Here is a 7,689-nt window from a genome sequence, read left to right as displayed (position 1 = left end):
TGGTGTACCTTTTTCTCTATCTCTAGTAGCATGAAATGAGTTAAGTATTATACGGAGACAAGTTTGAGTTTTGACCTAACCTTAAGGATCTTACATTCACTTTACTTAAGCTTAGAATAGTCATGATTTATCCTATTTGCTTAGTACTTTAGTTCCCATGGTAATTTCTTGGATTGAATTTCGGTTACTGGATGACCTCAAATCATGTCAACTCATTTAGAAAAATCAAAAATCCCTACATTTGCATTCACATTGCATTTGTATTAGTGCTTCACATTCAAAGCACCAAAAAAAATAAGAAAGATGTATAAGGGATTAAAAAATAGTTGTCGTGAGAGAAAACTAATAATTTACCCCTTTAAGACCGAGTTAGGTTATTGAAAAAATAAATGTTATGTTTCTGTTGATTCTGAGTAGTCCTTTGAGATCTTGTGTAGTCTAAAGAATATGAACCAAGTGTGTGTCAAGTATGTGCATATCATCGGGAATATTAGGAACTTAATTAGATGACGACTTGACTAGAATAAAGATTGAAGCTTGAAGAGTTTGAGTCACTTATTACATTGTGCACAAGACCTTATGCTTAAGCTATACTTAAGTTGTTTCCACGATCATGCTCACCAATGAAACTAGTTGATAGAGTTAGGAAAGTACACTATGTTGGACCCCATGGATGTTTTGATGTGATCAACCAAGTTGGTTAGGTCCTGCTTTGTGTTTGATCCCTGTGTCTGAGTGTGCAGGAGCTTAGGAGCAGAGGAAGTCGAGCAGAAGAGGCAACTAGCGAGAAGGACGGCACGGGAAGAGAGCCGACGGGCTCGGTGCGTCCGAAGGACGAGAGAGCTGCGGAAGAGTACACTGGTGGGCGAGAAGAATGTGCGCAGCGTTCGAGAGACGTTAAGCCGGGGAGGAAGGCTGCTCGAGGAGAAGGTCGGAAATTGGATTCGGGTGAGCCCTATTTCAGTTGGCCGAATCACCCAAACTATCAGAGCATTGGAAGCCAACGCAATGGAGCTGGAAAAGAAGCATAAGCTGGAAAACCAGCTTGAAGGCACCTTCATGAAGCATGAAGGCGCCCTTAAAATGAAGGCGCCTTGGTCCCTCAGGATAGACTTTCCAGGAGCTATATAAAGGCCCCTGAAGTTAGGAATTATTCATTGAACTCAGTATTAGATTTCCTAACAACTGTTGAGCTTTCTAAGTGTGTAAAAGGCTTCCCCGCCTTCAGAGAAGGAGTTTTCTTACTGCGCTTTTCATCGCCTTGGATTAACAACCGTCTTGGTTGTAACCAAGTTAATTCCGGGTCTTCTCTATTTCTTTTTCTTTAATTGTTTTATTTTAGTGTTGCTATTTTTGAGTTGAAAGTTTGAGGAGGGTATAATTTTTATTTGCAGGCAATTCACCCCCCTCTTGCCGGCCTCCGCTGCACCTACAATTGGTATCAGAGCCAGACCACCTCAGAAGGACTAACCGCCGACTGAAGCACAACGATCAAGACGATGGCCGGAGCAAATATTCATCCTCCAAAGTTCGACGGAGATTTTGCTACATGGAAGCGAAAAATGGAGGTATTTTTTAAAACTAAATTTGATATACTTTTAATAATGAAATATGGATATGCAGCGCTGAAAGATAAAGAAGAAAACACGTGGAGCAAGAAGGAGCAAGCCGATTTTGTCGCCAACGGAAAGGTTGAGTTCCACCTGTTCAACATTCTGCCACCTCAGGAGGTAAATCAAATCGGAAGCTACGACTCTGCGAAAGATCTCTGGGAAAAATTCCTAGAGCTTCATGAAAGTACCTCCGAAGCGAAGCTAGCGACGTATGACATCCTCCGGACCCAGTTGACGAACCTCTGGATGAACCAAGGTGAGAAGGTAGCGCAACTCCAAGCTAGGATTAAAGAGCTGATCACGCAATTAAGCAACCTTGGAGAAGAAGTAAAGAACCGGACTCGATCCGGTACGCGCTCAACTCCTTCCCCAAAACTCCAGAGTGGGCCTCCTTAGTAGATGCGTACTACATCTCTAAAGACTTCGAGGTAAGTACTCTAAAACAATTGTTTTCTACTTTTGAACTTCATGAATCTCGAGTTGCAGAGCCCAATGGAGTAGAGAAGTCTAGTCAGAATATTGCCTTAAAGGCAAGAATAAACGATTCTGACTCCGAAGCCTCGGTCGACGAATCCGAAGCGGCACTACTGGTAAGACGCTTCAATAAATTTTTTAAATCTAATAAATTTAGATCGCAGACAAAGAGGCATCAGCAAAGAAAAAGGACAGTTCGTTGCTACAACTACAACGAAGAAGGGCACATAAAAAATGATTGTCCGGACTTGAAGAAAAAGGGGAAAGAGAAGGAAAAGACAAAGTACAAGAAACCAGAAGCATCTAAGCACAAGAACCTGAAGGCCACTTGGTAAGATTCGTCTTCTTCCGAATCAGACATCGAAGCCTTCTCCGGGTTAGCGATGATGGCTAACCATCTTCCCGAAGATGACTCAAGCTCTGAGATGAGCATAGATGAAGGGGGAGGAACATCAGAAGAAGAAAGTTGCAGTGAAGGGGGAGCATCACCAAGTCAGGTAAGTAAGGTGCGTAATCTAACCCCTACTCAGTCATTTCTATTTATCAACTCTCTTTCTAAAGAGTTAGATCAATTAGAAAAAGAAAATGAACATTTGAAATTAGAGAATGCAAAATTGAAAAATGGAATTGAAAATTTGAAATCTGCTGCATGTTCAAATGTTTTTCAAAAATCTAAATTAAAAATTTTTGTTAAATTAAACTGGTATATTAGAAAACATCAAGGTCAACATAGGAAAATTTCTAAAACTTATGTACCCCCTAGATTTTTAATTAACCCAGTAGGAAGGAATCTATACTGGATTCCAAAGTCTTTGATAAATTAGAATTATTGAAGTTAGAGCTTACAGGGAGTAAATTAAACAATGAATTTCTTTATGAAGTTTTGTCTAAGGAAGTAGTTGTTGCTCCAATAACCAAGAAGGCCTAGTGCCTCGCCATGTCCTGGAAGCCGAAATATCGAAATAAAATGTTTAATCCACTTTCTGGTAAAAGCATTAAAAGTTAAAATTAAATACTGCTTTGAAAGTTTTTCAAACTTTTTCTTGAAGACTCTAAAAATTCTGGTTACTTAGAATTTTTACTTAGAAATTCTTTTTGAAAATTCAAAAAAAAACTCATTTTTAACTTAGAAAATTTTTTCTGAAAAATTCAGTTTACTTGAAATCTTCAAAAACTTCAATTTACCCTGTTTTTGCTGTGATCAAAGGGGGAGAAATATGTACAAGTTTAGGGGGAGTTAGGAACTTTTAGTATTGCAAATTTTTATTGCAATTTTTATGCTAAAACTATTAGTTAGTAACATCTTTAAATTACTATTTGTTGTTAAACCCTAACTTGAACTTGCGTTGATGCACATCAAAAAGGGGGAGATTGTTGGACCCCGTGGATGTTTTGATGTGATCAACCAAGTTGGTTAGGTCCTGCTTTGTTTTTGATCCTTGTATCTGAGTGTGCAGGAGCTTAGGAGCACAAGAAGTCGAGCGGAAGATGCAGCTAGCGAGAAGGACGGCACGGGAAGGGAGCCGATGGGCTTGGTGCTTCCGAAAGACGAGAGAGCTGTGGAATAGTACACCGGTGGGCGAGAAGAACATGTGTGCCGTTCGAGGGACGTTAAGTCGGGGAGGAAGGCTGCTCAAGTAGAAGGCCGAAAATTGGGTTCGGTGAGCCTTATTTCGGTTGACCGAATCACCCAAACTATCGGAGCATCGGAAGCTAATGCAATGGAGCTGTGATGTGTGTAGATTATATACTCTTTTATGCATGTTTTTACGCACATTTACATACTTTGAGCATGCTTGATCTATGCACTTTTATATTTCCAGCTTTCCTTTTAGCATATTTACTCTTTTGGTTCGGAGATCTGCTTTTTGTGCATTTTCTGTACACAGGAGTCGAAATTGGTGAAGATTATGCGTCCTCGGTCAAGCTTGGAAGGAATTGAAGGGAGAGAGTATCAGGCCGTGTACCACACACGGCCGTGTGGTTTTAACAGGAAGGGAAGAGGACATGGCCGTGTGAATCTCACACGGCCGTGTCTTGATTTGAAGAAATTAGAGCAGATGCCTTACATGGCCGTGTAGATCTACACGGTCGTGTGAGGTTTCCATAGGCCAAGCAGGTGGTGGCCGTGTGCACAACACGACCGTGTGAGGTTTCCAGAGGCCAAGCAGGTGGTGGTCGTGTGCACCACATGGCCGTGTAGCATTTCCAGAGAACAGAACGGTCCTGGCCGTGTGAGTCACACGGTCGTGCAGCTTTGGCAGAAAAGGAACTGGACATGGCCGTGTGAATCTCACACGGCCGTGTCATGGCGCCGTGTGGCGCCCGATTTCCTCCTCTATTTAAACCCTCCTTCATGAATTGAAAGGGGATCTCTCCCCCTTTGGGAGAAGGCAAGATTTGGTGGTTTCCTCCCATTCTTGGGAGGATTTCTGGGCGATTCGAGGGGAGTTCTTGACGATTTCGACTCCGGAGCGAGGATTGGATCCGAAGACGAGGCTTCTTCGTAGATAAGTTTTCTCTTTCCCCCTTTTCTTGGTTTCTTGGATTGGGGATTTAAGAAATGCTTGTAATCTTTATTTCTTCGGGTATTCTTCCTCGATTCATGGAGTAGATCTTGTATTCTAGGATTAAGGGAGTATTTGTATGATGGATTTTATGTAATCTCTTATGGATTTGCCTTTTTCTTGTTTCAATGACATTGTCTTGCTTGTATCAATTAGATCTTGAATGATTAATGATGATTTGTGCTTAATTCTCATTCTTGATTGATTGTTTGGATTTCTTGTGGACTTTGTAAAGATAAACTCTCACTCGATCATCCGAGGGATCCACGTGACAGGTGCAAGCCCGTGTAAGGACGTTTGAGAGATAATCTTGAAGAGGAAATAGGAATATTCAAGAGAGTAGGATGGATCTTATGATTATTTTCTTGTATCTTGATAGATTAATAAGTTGTGGGCTTCTATGTTGATATCCGAGGAAGGCATAGTAATAGGTGTGCTTCTGTGTAAGGACAACATAGGTTCACGTCTAATTGATCATATTTAGATACATTTCTCAGTCCTTAGCCGGTTATCTATTGCAAGAGAGAACCGGCAACTTTCTACAAGAGTTTGGCAATTGAGGGATAAGAATTGGTGAACCATTTACATTCAAGAAATCTTACAAAGAAACCGAAATTCCTAGAATCTCCCTTTATCATAACCCAAAACACTAAACTCTTGTTTGTTGATCTTTAATATTAGATTTGTTTACCTTCACTTTGCATTTGAAACAATTGGATAATTGTTTAGCTAATTCGCATTGAGACATTTCTAGTGCTTATTCCAGTCCCTGTGGATACGATAATCTTTTATATTACTTGCGACATTTCCGTACACTTGCGGAGCGTAACAAGTTTTTGGCGCCGTTCCCGGGGACTACGTTATAACATTAGGAATTATCAATTGAGTTAGACTAAACATAACATTTGTTTTCCTTTCATATTGCATAGTTGTAACTAATCATTAGATTTCTGTTTTTACTTTCTTGTATAACTTTTACTTCTTGTTAATTCTTTTTGTACAAATTCAATTCTGCATTTTTGATTCTTTTATTTTTTTTTCTTTTTCTGTTGAATTGTCATTTGCTATCTTGTTCTTGTGTATGCGAAGATCTAACTTTGCAGGGGAATTCTTTCCTTTTGACCCTGAGATTGACAGAACTTTCCATAAAAGAAGAATTCTGCAAAGGTAAATTGAAGAACAGGAACATTTGAACATGGCGAATAGACCACTCAAGGATTATGCTGCACCTTATGCAAGAGGTTTTCGATCTAGTATTTCAAGACCTTCAGTGGAAGCTAATAACTTTGAGATCAAACCCGCAATTATATCTATGGTGCAGCAGAACCAATTTGGTGGAGGACCTCATGAAGACCCCAATCAACACTTAGAGGTCTTTTATGAAATATGTGGTACCATGAAAATGAATGGAGTTCCTTCAGAAGCAGTTAGATTATTATTATTTGGGGTTTCTTTAAGAGATAGGGCAAAGCAATGGCTGAATTCTTTGGCCCCTAATAGCATCACCACTTGGGAGCAGTGTGAGCAACAGTTTCTTGATAAATTCTATCCACCAAGCAAAACAGCTCATATGAGGAATTTAATTGCAAGCTTCAAGCAAACTGACTCAGAATCTCTTTTTGAAGCATGGGATAGATATAATAGTATGCTCAGACAATGCCCACATCATGGGTTGGAAAGATGGTTAGTGTTGCACACTTTTTATAATGGTATCAACTATCATACCAAAGTGTCCCTTGATTCAGCTGCTGGAGGGGCACTTATGAATAAAAGTTTAGATGAAGCTGAAGAAATTATTGACAGTGTAGCACGAAATCATCATCAATGGGCAAACGAAAGAAGTGGTGGCTATTCTTCTATAAACCCAACAATTAAAGCATCAGGGAAGTTTGATGTAGATGCAGTCACTCTTTTATCTACAAAATTGGACGCTCTTACAAAGAAATTTGAGAATATGGGGACTAGTGCTAATATGGTCAATGCTATTAGTACATCTTGTGAAGTATGTGGGAGTTCAGAGCACTCAAATGACTCATATCCATTGGGAGCTATCACTGCACAAATCAATCAACTGGAACAATGTGATGCAATCATGAGTTATAATCAAAGGCAGAACAACCCATACTCAAATACTTATAACCCTGGATGGAAGAGCCATCCCAATTTTTCTTACAGAAATAATCAAGATCAAGGACCTTCTATGGGGGCAAGACCAAATTTTCAAGCTGGGAAACAAAATTTTCAACATCTATCTTCTCAAGGCTTACCAAAGTCAAATATTGAAAAGATGCTTGAAGAAATTATCTCAAGTCAGAATGAAATGAAGCAAGATTTAGCAAAGCTCATTCAGAGAATGGATAATTCTGAAAAGCATCAAAAGATCCAGGATAGTCAAATTGCCCAACTAGCTTCCTCATCATCCAGAGCACCAGGACAACTTCCAGGAAAACCTGATGTGAATCCTATGGAGAATTGCAATAGAATTGAGCTTAGGAGCGAACGGACCTTGGGAGACTCCCAAGTGACTGCTCCAAAAGGGATACAAAAAGAAGAAGAGCTCTCTCCTCTTATACCAAATCAGATTCAAGCTAATGAGGAGAGTACCATTGAGGTTGAAGAGACTCTCCCACTGAACCATCAGAGCAAAGCTGTCACTTTTCCTCAGAGACTTACAATGCTCAAGAAAGATGAAGAATTTGGCAAGTTTTTAGAAAAAGTTAAGGAAATTTGTGTAGAGGTACCTCTTATTGATGCTATTCTTCAAATGCCTAGATTTGCCAAATTCCTGAAGGATCTCATGTCAAACAAGAGAAGAAGAGGAGAGGTTGAGACCATTGCGCTTAGTGAGGAATGTAGTGCTATTTTGGAGAAGAACACTTCCCCAAAACTAAAGGACCCAGGGAGCTTTTATATTCCTTGCAACATAGGAAAAGAATTTTTTGAAAAAGCTTTTTGTGATTTGGGGGCAAGTGTTAGCCTCATTCCCTATTCAATTTGTAATAAATTAAGTCTCAAAAACATTAAACTTACTACTA

General features: G+C 39.8%; 1 non-coding gene across 1 annotated transcript; it reads right to left on the bottom strand.

The window, feature by feature from the left end:
• Positions 1–6,222: 6,222 nt before the first annotated feature.
• Positions 6,223–6,328, bottom strand: LOC122030697. Its single transcript, XR_006125553.1, has one exon. It is a non-coding gene; the product is annotated as a small nucleolar RNA R71 (small nucleolar RNA).
• Between the last annotated feature and the right edge of the window lie 1,361 nt (positions 6,329–7,689).

Source organism: Zingiber officinale, chromosome 10B (assembly GCF_018446385.1).
Source record: "Zingiber officinale cultivar Zhangliang chromosome 10B, Zo_v1.1, whole genome shotgun sequence".
Lineage (NCBI taxonomy): Eukaryota > Viridiplantae > Streptophyta > Magnoliopsida > Zingiberales > Zingiberaceae > Zingiber > Zingiber officinale.
Note: the sequence above shows the minus strand (reverse complement) of the source record. Positions and strands in the feature narration are given on the sequence as shown.